At 44.1% G+C, this 9,038-nt stretch overlaps 1 protein-coding gene across 1 annotated transcript in view; it reads right to left on the bottom strand.

The window, feature by feature from the left end:
• TRAP1 (TNF receptor associated protein 1) overlaps window positions 1-9,038 on the bottom strand; it is a gene marked incomplete at its 5' end in the record, with an annotated part of 57,148 nt that overhangs the window by 33,310 nt on the left and 14,800 nt on the right. The gene's annotated exons all lie outside the window — the stretch shown is intronic.

The raw sequence follows: 9,038 nt of genomic DNA on the forward strand, positions 1-9,038 counted from the left end.
CACAATGCCTGGCTATTTTTGTTGTTGTTGCAGTTGTCACTGTTTAGCTGGCCCAAGCCAGGTTTGAACCTGCCAACCTCGGTGCATGTGGCCAGCACTATAACCACTATGCTATAGGCGCTGGGCCAAAACATCAGAGCATTTTAAAAAGTGAAAAACAGCTAATGATATGTTCTATCTTATAGCCAGGACTCACACTTGTCTTCTGTAACTTCCAGCTTAGCCCCGGGGGCCTAGAGCTGGGAAAGAACGGCTGCGGTAAACCGATGCTGTGCATGGACTCATCCTCAGCCTTCCATGCTGCAGAAACTATGCAGACACCTGCTTTCTAACCAGCAAGACAGAACAATCCTGATGGTGTCACTCCCCAAACCCAGGGAACAGGCCAGGGCACCAGCATTGGTTAGCAGATGTTCATTACAGGATGGCTTCAAGGACATGTGGTCAGCAGCGAGCCCAGAGATGTCTAGACTTAAAGAAGCCCCCTGCCAGCTGGGTGCTATTCTTCCATGCAAATCTGTAACACATAGGAGTGATGTAGAACAAACAGAAATAAATTAAGGGTTTAAAAATTAACTTCAATTTCCACACTCCTACAAGGTATAAAAATTTGCCTATTCTTAAGGCTTACTCCTGGATTTATAAACAATACAACCCTATGGCTCAGTGCCCAGAGCTCAGTGGTCAGGGCACTAGCCACATACACTGGGGTGTTCAAACCCAGCCAGGGTCTGCTAAACAATGACAACTACAACAAAAAATAGGCAGGCGTGGCTTAGTGCCCGTAGCTCAGTGGGTAGTGCACCACATACAAGGCTGGTGAGTTCGAACCCAACCCGGCCCTGCTAAACGACAACTGCAATCAAAAAATAGCCTGGCATTGTGGTAGACACCTGTAGTCCCAGCTACTGGGAGGCTGGGGCAAGAGAATTGCTTAAGCCCAGGAGTTTGAAGTTGCTGTGAGCTGTAATGCCACAGCACTCTACCAAGGGCTACATAGTGACTCTTGTTTAAAAAAAAAACAAAAAAACAACAACAATACGACCCTAGCCTTTACCCTGGTGCAGAATACCGTAAAAACATCCGTTCCAATTCAGAAAATATTCAGTTTCCAAAGAGTATGAATATTTAATCCTCTAACCAGCAAGACAGAACAATCCTGATGGTGTCACTCCCCAAACCCAGGGAGCACCAGGCCAGGGTGCTAAACTGTTCACTTTATCCATACAGTTTAAAAAAAAAAAAAAAAAGGTAGGGCATTTCTGGAATTATTTAGTATTAGGGAATCCCACCAATAGTACATACTAGACCAAGGTGCTAAAGTCCCTGTACAAGCCCCACCCCAGGCCAAGCCAGTCCTCAAGAGCACAAAGAGGAAGGGTCTCAGCACCATCCACCCACCAGTAGAACCTGGTGGCCACAGTGCTCCTAGGGACAACACTGAATACCAATTCAGAGATGTGAGAGGCTGTGGACCCTCTGCTTAGAGTACTGTAGGACTTCAGAAAGGAAATTAGTGAGAACTAGAATAAAGACATTCCACGGTATGGATTCAAGTTCACCATGGAACACAACTCCAGGACAAACCAACTCCAGGACAAGCATAAGCCTATGAATCACCTGTTCTAAACAGGTCTCCCAGGGGGAGGGGAGAGTAGATTGATAACACTTTTTATTTCATCTTCCACGCATAAATATTTTAATCACATCTTAGAGACTCTTCCATTTCAGTACAACTGCTTATTCTTTTCAACAGACACATAGAATTCCAGAGTAAAGGGTAAGTACTTAAGTAGTGCCCAATGGGTGGAATTTTTTTTTTTTTTTTTTTTTTGAGACAGACCCTCAAGCTGTTGCCCTGGGTAGAGTGTCGCAGCATTACAGCTCATAGCAACCTCCAACTCCTGGGCTTAAGCGATTCTCTTGCCTCAGCCTCTCAAGTAGCTGGGACTATAGGCACCCGCCATAACGCCTGGCAATTTTTTGGTTGGAGTTGTCATTGTTGTTTGGTAGGCCCGGGCTGGATTCAAACCCACCAGTTCTAGTGTATGTGGCTGGTGCCTTAGCTGCTTGAACGACAGGTGCCAAGCCAATGGGTAGATGTTAAACTATTTTTAGTCTTTTGCTACTAAATATAATGTTCCTAGGCCAGGTGCAGTGGCTCACACCTATAATCTTAGCACTTTGAGATGCTGAGGCAGAATTGCTTGAAGCCAGGAGTGTGAGACCTTGTCTCTAAAAACATAAAAGTATTAGCTGGGTGTGGTGGCAGGTACCTGCAGTCCCAGCTACCTGGAAGGCTGAAGCAGGATGATCGCTTAGCCCAGGAGTTTGAGGTTGCAGTGAGCTGTGATGATGCTACTGCTCTCCATTGTAGGTGACAGAGCAAGACCCTGTCTCAGAAATAATAATAATGATGATAATACTGCTCCTAATTGCTAAAGAGTTATCTATTATATGTGATCCTTCAGAGAAAAGGAAGGCATAGGGGAAAATATGCATGTTTCCATTCATTTGTGCAAAAGAAATAGGAATGAAAACCCCCAAATTAACAAGACTGTATTAACTCCCCAGGGCTGCTTGTAAGAAAGAAAATAAGCAAGTTGGCTCAGCACCTACAGCTCATTGGCTAGGGCACCAGCCACATATACCAGGGATAGCAGGTTTGAACCCAGCCTGGGCCTGCTAAACAACTACAATAAAAAAATTGGGAGGGTGAGGCAAGAGAAGCACTTACACCCAAGAGTTTGAGGTTGCTGTGAGCTGTGATGCCACTGTATTCTACTGAGGGTGACATAGTAAGACTGTCTCAAAAAAAAAAAAAAAAAGAAAAGAAAAAGAAAACAAGAAAGTTACTCTTCCATGGTTTTGGCGGCCAGAGCTCCCAAATCCAGGTGTGGGCAGGGTTGGTTCCTTCTGGAGGCTCGGGAAGACAGACTCCTGCCTCTCCCAGCTTCTCCACAACAATCCTTGGTGTTCCTGGGTGTGCAGATGCATCACTCCAACCTTTGCCTCTATTATCACATGGCTTTCCCTTCATGCATGTCTTGGTTGTAGCAAAATTTCCCTCTTGTTATCCAGATACCAGTTATACTGGATTTAGGGCCCAGGGCCCACCCTACTCTAGCATGACCTCATCTTAACATTATTACATCTGCAGTGACCCAAGTATCATCATGGTCATATGTACCAGGGGTTAAGACTTTTTAGGGCACATGATTCAAATCACAACAGATGTTGTCTACAGATGTATATTAAGTTTTCTGTAGCTGCCACAAAAAAAGTATCACAGACTGGATGGCTTAAACAGAAATTTATTATCTCACAATTCTGGAAGGCAGAAATCCAAAATCCAGGTGTTGAGGCAATGGTTCCTCCTGAGGTTGTGAGGGAAGGTCTGTTCCAGCCCCTCTCCAGCTTCTGTGGTCTTGAGTGTTGCTTGGTTTGTGTATCTTCACAACATGAGATCTTCCCTCTTTCCTCCATAGGAGTCTGAGGGAGTCTTTTTTTTTTTTTTTTTGAGACAGAGCCTCAAGCTGTCACCCTGGGTAGAGTGCCATGGCATCACAGCTCACAGCAACCTTCTACTCCTGGGCTCAAGTGATTCTCCTGCCTCTGCCTCCCAAGTAGCTGGGACTATAGGTGCCCACCATAACACCCAGCTATTTTTTGGCTGCAGCCGTCATTGTTGTTTGGCAGGAGTGGGCTGGATTTGAACCTGCCAGCTCAGGTGTATGTGGCTGGTGCCTCAGCCACTTGAGCCGCAGGCGCTAAACCAAATTTCCCCATTTATAAGGAATTTCCCCATCTTAACTTAATCATCTGCAAAGACCTCATTTCCACACAAGGTCACTGGAGTTGGGACTTCACCTTTTGAGGGGACACATTTCAACCCTTCACAGGTATGTGTGAACAGACTGGAAATTATAGGGAAATGGGATAGGGCAGCAGAGCTGAGTGGAACACATTTCTGAGTATATCTTTTTGTGTATCTCTGACACCCAGAACCATGCTAATGTTTCTCATACACCCAAAATAAACCATTAAAACCAAGCAGGGCATATAGAAACACAAAAGAAAAATGCAAACAGTAGCAAATGTGCATTAACTATTATGAATAACACAACCACCTCCTGAAAGCTAAGAACTAACCTAAGTGACTCCAGAAAACAGTTTGAAAAAAAATTTTTAGAGCCAGGGTCTTGCTCTGTCAACCAGACTTGAGTAAAGTGGTACAACCATAGCTTACTGCAGCCTCAAACTCCCAGCAATCCTCCTGCCTCAGTCTCCTCAGTAGCTGGGACTGCACAATGCCATGCTGATTTTTCTATTTTTAGTGGAGGCAGGGTCTTGTTTTTGTTCAGGTTGATCTCAAACTCCTAAACTCAGGCAATCCTACCACATCAACCTCCCAGAGTGCTAGGATTACAGGTGTGAGCCATGATGCCAGCCTAATAGTAACAGATTGTTAAATTGTAACCCAGCAGATAATTATTAGCCCATACTTAAACAAGGGAGAAGCAGCAGCTTTTCCTTACAGCAGAGTTATAATGAAAGAAAGCATAAAGAATGATGGAAAATAAAAAAGTCACCATCAAGCAACCACCACAGGAATAATTGTGGCACATATAAATTACTGACGGATGTTTACCAGAAAAAGAATATTTGCATAATCTGAAAGTATTCCCCCACTAAATACTTACTGATTTCAAAGGAAAAAGCAGAAACTCTACCATGGATAAAGAGACAAGTACCCATTAACTAAGTGACCAATCACCTGGTCAGGAGTGAGGACTATCAATGCCAGGCAGCTCCTGATGGGGTGAGAGGAAACAGCCTCCTGCTACCTTCCTGCCAAACTTGCATTTCTATCTAATCAGAAGAAAGTATCAGACAAACCCAAACTGAGGAGTATCCTATAGAACAACTGGTCAGTACTCTTCAAAAGGGTCTTAAAAGATAAACCCAGAATGAGGAGGAAAGAGACCTGACTACGGCGTTAACAAAGGAGACCAAGGGAGGGGAAGGAAGCCTTCTCTACTATTTTTGTAACACCTCTGTCAGTATGCAAATACTTCAAGATTAAAAATTTCAAAATAGGCTCGGTCCCTGTGGCTCAAGCAGCTAAGGCTCAAGTGCTAGCCACATACACCTGAGCCGGCAGGTTTGAATCCAGCCCCGCCTGCCAAACAACAATGATGTCTGCAACCAAAAAATAGCCGGGCGTTGTGGTGGACGCCTGTAGTCCCAGCTACTTGGGAGGCAGAGGCAGGAGAATCGCTTGAGCCCAGGAGTTGGAGATTGCTGTGAGCAACTCCTTTTTTTCAAAAAGAAAAAAAAAAGTTTCAAAATAAAAAGTAGTGCTCTAAGGAATATTTTTGTACATGTGCCATTTTATTTATGCACAAGCATACATCCAGAAATGGAATTGTGGCCAGGCACAGTGGCTCATGCCTATAAACCCAGCACTCTGGGAAGCTAAGGTAGGTAACTTGCTTCAACTCATGAGTTCAAGATTAGCCTGAGCAAGAGCAAAACTCTGTCTCTAAAAAATAGCTGGGCGTTGTGGCAGACACCTATTGTCCCAGCTACTCGGGAGGCTGAGGCAAGAGGATCGCTTGAACCCAGGAGTTTGAAGTTGCTCTGAGCTATGACACCACAGCACTCCAACCTGGGGGACAAAGTAAGACTCTGTCTCAAAAAAAAAAAGAAAGAAAGAAAAGGAACTGGGAATTGCCAAGTTCAAGATTATGTATTTTATTTATTTACTTATTTATTTTGAGACACAGTATCACTACGTCCCCCTCAGTAGAGTGCAGTGGCGTTACAGCTCACAGCAACCTCAAACTCTTGGGCTTAAGCGATTCTCTTGCCTCAGCCTCACAAGTAGCTGGGACTACAGGTGCCCACCACAACGCCCAGCTATTTTTTTTTTTAGCTATTGCAGATGTCATTGTTATTTTAGCTGGCCCAGGCACGGTTCAAACCTGCCAGCATCAGTGTACGTAGCCAGTGCCCTAGCCACTGAGCTAGGGGTGCCACCCAAGATAATGTATTTTAAAGTGTGGTAGATGGTAAGTTACCCTCCACAGAGACTGTGTTGACTCATATTCTCCCCAAGGACATCTAGAGTACAAGTCGCCCAAGATGTGCTATGACCAAATGCTTGAATCTTTGCTTACTGGTCAGGTAAAACTGCAGTTTTAATTTGCATTTCTCTTATTATGAGCAAGATTGAGTACTTTCCCACATTTTCAAGTATTTCCTATTTCCTTTTTCAGTTTTTGAGGTTTTTTTTTTTTTTTTTTTAAGATAGTCTCACTTTCTCACCTTGGGTAGAGTGTGCCATGGTGTCTTAACTCACAGTAACCTCAAATGATCCTCTTGCCTCAGCCTCCCAAGTAGCTGGGAGAACAGACACCTGCCACAATTCTCACAAGCTACTTTTTTTTTTTAAGCAACTCTTGCTCAGGCTGAGCTCAAGCAATCCACCCACCTTGACCTCCCAGAGTGCTAGGATTACAGGCATGAACCACTGCACCAGGCCCTATTTCCCTTTCATTAATGAATCACTGATATATATCCTCTGATGAATTTTTTCTACATTTTGAATCTTTTTCTTATTGATTTGTTACAGCTTTTTTATATTAAGGAATCAGTCTTTTGTTTGTTAAGGCCTTCCTCACTTCAAGATTAAACACTAGTTCCCCAGTTTTATTTTTTCTAGTCTTTTGGGGGTCTTTTCCCACTTAATTATCAGAATATTTCTGAAAAGCTTTAGTGTATTGTTAATAATAATGGAAGTATATGTAATCTCTCGTAGCTGGGAAAAGGGGATATGAAGGGGATAAGGAAGCAATCCATATTTCCAACCAGGACAGCAACACTTTTACATCACAATTCCAAGATTACATTAGTTGACAGCACTATTAAAAGCAGATTTAATCTTTTTTTTTTTTTCGAGACAGAGCCTCAAGCTGTCGCCTTGGGTAGAGAACCGTGGCATCACCGCTCACAGCAACCTCCAACTCCTGGGCTCAAGCGATTCTCCTGCCTCCACCTCCCAAGTAGCAGGGACTGCAGGCGCCCGCCACAATGCCCGGCTGTTTTTTGGTTGCAGCCGTCGTTGTTTGGCGGGTCCGGGCTGGGGATTCGAACCCGCCACCTTAGGTGTATGTGGCTGGCGCCTTAGCGGGTTGAGCCATAGGCGCTGAGCCAGCAGATTTAATTTCACTGAACTTTCTACAATGACTTTAAGAATCAGCCAATAGTGGAATAAATGTGCCTAAACCAGATACCAAATACATTATCCGTATAGTATCTCTCTTCACATTTCCCCTACACACTAAAGGATAAACCACAAACCTCAATGTCAGGCTACAAGATCTTAATGTTAAACTGCTTGGTGGTTTGGGGTCATACAAAATGGGAAGCTCTGATAGTCTGAATGTGATACCTGCCCCCCCACGACAAACACACACGCACATTCTCCAGCTCGTAGCTGCTTCTCAAACCTGCAAACACACCCCTTCTTTCCATCTGAATTGCTCCAGCACCCAGCTTGAGGCCCTCTCATTTTAAGGCCTGCTTGTCCAGTATGGTTCACAATAATCTCACCCTACGATAAAGTCACAGCACTTATTTCTATGCTGCTCATTTAAAACTGCTGTTATAGGCCCAGGGCACAGTGGCACACACCTATAATCCTAGCACTCTGGGAGGCCAAGGAGGGTAATTAAATTACTTGAGCCCAAAAAGTTTGAGATTACTTTGAGCTATGATGCCACAGCACTTTACTCAAGAGTGACAGAACAAGACTCTGTCTCAAAAATAAAAGTGCTTGTATGTACCAGCTTACGGTATCTTTTGTACTACTATTAACTTTTTTTTTTTTTTTTGAGACAGAGTCTCACTTTGTTGCCCTAGATAGAGTACCATGGCATCAGCTCACAGCACCCTCAAACTCTTGGGCTCAAGTGATTCTCTTGCCACAGCCTCCCAAGTAGTTTGAACTATAGGGGCCCACTACAACACCTGGATAGTTTTAGAGATGGGGTCTTGTTGCTCAGGCTCATCTCAAACTCCTTAGCTCAAACAATCTACCTGCCTCAGCCACCCAGAGTGCTAGGATTTACAGGCATGAGCCACTGTGCACAGCCATTAATTTTTTGAGTAATTCATAATTTATCTCACCCAATTAGGGCAAAGATAAGCTTCTATTTCCTAGTATTAAACTATTTGGGTTTTTGTTTGTTTGTTTTTTAGATAGTCTCTGTCACCCTGGTTAGAATGCCGGGGCATCATCATAGCTCACAGCAACCTCAAACTCTTGGGCTTGAGCATAATCCTCTTGCCTCAGCTTCCAAGTAACTAGGACTATAGGCGTGGGAGATAGGAGTTTCACTACGTTGCCGTTGGTAGAGCGCTGTGACATCACAGCTCACAGCAACCTCAAACTCTTGGGCTTAAGCGATTTTCTTGCTTCAGCCTCCCAAGTAGCTGAAACTACAGGGGCCCGCCACAACACCCGGGTATTTTTTGGTTGCAGCTGTCATTGTTTAGCTGGCCTAGGCCCAGTTCTAACCCGCCAGCCTTGGTGTATGTCATTGGTGCCATAACCACTGTGCTACAGGCACCGAGCCTAGAGATAGGATCTTGCTCTTGCTCAGGCTGGTCTCAAACTCCTGAGCCCAGGCATCCATTTACCTCAGCCTCCCAGAGTGCTAGGATGACAGCTGTGAGCCACTGAGCCCAGCCAAGTATCAAACTTTTTAAAGGCAAGAACATCCTTATTTCTTGGTAAGCCAAAGCATCTCATATAAGAGCTGCTTGTTTTACAAATATAAAACATGCTTAAACATAAACATCACTATGCTCAAGCAGAAGCACTTTCAGACAGCCAACAGGCACTAATGGTCCTGCAAGGTCATTTTAAACTATTTCTGAGGAATTTAAAAAAGCAACTCTCTACAGGGATCATCCATGTAAACCAAAGGAGTAAAACCTGAGTATATACTTGTGCTTTTTTGTTTTTTTTT

This window comes from Otolemur garnettii, unplaced genomic scaffold (assembly GCF_000181295.1).
Source record: "Otolemur garnettii isolate 467f Iridium unplaced genomic scaffold, OtoGar3 scaffold00044, whole genome shotgun sequence".
Taxonomy (NCBI): domain Eukaryota; kingdom Metazoa; phylum Chordata; class Mammalia; order Primates; family Galagidae; genus Otolemur; species Otolemur garnettii.